Consider the following 2,322-nt stretch of genomic DNA (forward strand, 5'->3'; position numbering starts at 1 on the left):
CTTTAGAAGTTTCTTAAATTAAGCTTTAACTTAAACTCATCGTAGGGCGATAATTTATTGCTGAGTAATCATCATCCTTGGGCAATTTTCGGCACAAATTGAGTAATGCCATAATTTTATTGATTAATATATAATTACGTCTGTATATAGTATATAAGCACAATTTTCTATGTAAATATGAAACATTTATAAACAGGAACCAGGCTGATGAAACGAGCTATTTTTTTAATCTTAGCATTAACAAACAATATACTGCAAACTTTTTTTTTGTATTTCCAGTTATAATTTAAATGAAAATTGTTTATTGTTTAAATAAAGGACAACAAATTAAATATATCTAAAATGGTTAACGAATTCAATAGTTAGATACGTCGAGGTAATTGATGGACCAAAATTAAGAGACGTAATTAAACGATTCTAGCATAGAACTTAATTAGTATGCACGTAAGAGACTCAATCGATTGTACATATCGAATGATTTAAATGTGTAGAAGGTAACGATTGCTGGCTGAAGCTGAATCCACGTTTCTAGAGAACAATACACCAGGTGAGCCTCACTAACAAACTATTGTCTGATAATCGTTCGACCCTGCGTCCTCTCGGTACCCCGCCCTACCGTTTAATTCCTGAACGCGTGACCCTACCATCTGATCCTTATCAGTTACATAATATTCGAGAATCTTCGTAGTCGAAGAGCCGACTATCAGACATAAAATTAATATTACATTTCATAAATAAGATCATTTTACACATTTTAATAATACATTTATATAAAATAGAATAGAAGGGATAATTCGAATAATCATGAAATCATTTGTCGTAGCGATTTTCAAGACTGCCTTTTGCGGCCGACGGACGCAAAGGGTCGCAGCCCGACGGGAAGAAGTGGCCCGGATGATCAGCGCATAAAGGCGATCGACACCCGCGGCGTCAAACATCGGCGAGTCTAGTGGCACCCGAAAAACTGCTCGACTGCACATCGGCGCTCGATTTCCGGCCGGGCACAAAAGTGTTTCCCGCAGCGCGAGTATCGATCCGAGCCATTGGAAAACAATGGGATTTATTTGCCAATTAGACAATTAGGTCGGCTGAAAGGGCGCAGGGTAGCACGGCGGGCAACCGAAACTTGGCCGTACCGCGAATCCTGGATTACACGGTCCAGCGGCGGAGTGTTTGACGAGCATACACATACCGCGGTTTAATGTTGACCTTTCGGCCCCAGCCAGCGGGATTCTGCGTGCAAATTAACGATGTTTGTTCTCAACCCTTTGGCTTGCCTTGATTCGCCGATCTCATTGCCCTGCTGCGCTCTCCCCCCCCCGGTTACCGTCGCGCCCGGTTAGTTCTTTCCTCCGCGATTTCATCCTCTAGTCGGATGCTCGCGAAACGCTGGAAAGACGAACCTTCCTTCGCTCTTTTCTTATTATTAACATAAGCGACGATGAATATAATAATAATAATAATCCATCATTTCAGTGTTACAGCCAAGAAATGTGGACTCGTTTATATTTACTGTATAAATAAAAACAAAGCAGAGGATTTTTCTAATGAAAATGCGAAAATGATTCGATGAGGTCTCGAAATTTAAAGTCGAACGGCGGGGAACGATCAAACTGGAGTCGTTCTTGCTGTGGGATTAAATTAGCCAGCGAAGTAAATGTCGATTACGGTTGAATTATGATATCTCGCCACGCCTCCGTGTTGGTTTCTCGCGGACACGTGCTCCGCGCGTCTGCGGCTCCTTCTTTTACGAAATCGTTTCCCGCAGATAGAGTCCGGTTACGCGGTTTTCGCTTATTCGACAAACGGCCGGACGTGACGTCACTGGGACCACGCGAGCACGATTGCAGATGCTAGATGCGACCCGACACCCGTACTCCTCTGCCTTCACGTCGCGAATTCACTACCCAGATCGTGCCGCGGCCACGCGTTACGTGACACTCCGGTACAAGTCGTCTTCCATGTCAAAATCTGCGACGCACTATTTCATGAACGTCTGAGAATTATAAAAGTGATTAAGGTCACTTCCGTTGGAGCTAATTAACAATCTACGTAATTTAAGTCTCACTGAATGTAACGTAAGACTAAGTCAGTCCTGTATACTTTTTTTTATATTAATCCTTGTCTTTTGGCCTTGGATGGACTTTTTTTTTATCATATCTATTAGTTAGCATAGACATATAAGAATAGAAAGAACGTCCAAGTGGGAGAGAGATAGAAACTGAGAAGAATGTTTTGTTCAGCTATCTATCTTGCATGGGAGCAACAAAAATACACTGAACGCTCTCTTAGTTAACAGAAGTATAACTTTTAATTAGAATG

The 2,322-nt window shown here is 41.7% G+C and overlaps 1 long non-coding RNA gene across 1 annotated transcript; it reads left to right on the plus strand.

Annotated features, from left to right (window-relative positions):
• The first annotated feature begins 6 nt into the window (after positions 1–6).
• Positions 7–2,322, plus strand: LOC113464093 (uncharacterized). Its single transcript, XR_003388928.1, has 2 exons — positions 7–547; positions 824–2,322. It is a non-coding gene; the product is annotated as an uncharacterized LOC113464093 (long non-coding RNA).

This window comes from Ceratina calcarata, unplaced genomic scaffold (assembly GCF_001652005.2).
Source record: "Ceratina calcarata isolate Rehan_Ccalc_2016 unplaced genomic scaffold, ASM165200v1 scaffold255, whole genome shotgun sequence".
Taxonomy (NCBI): Eukaryota; Metazoa; Arthropoda; class Insecta; order Hymenoptera; family Apidae; genus Ceratina; species Ceratina calcarata.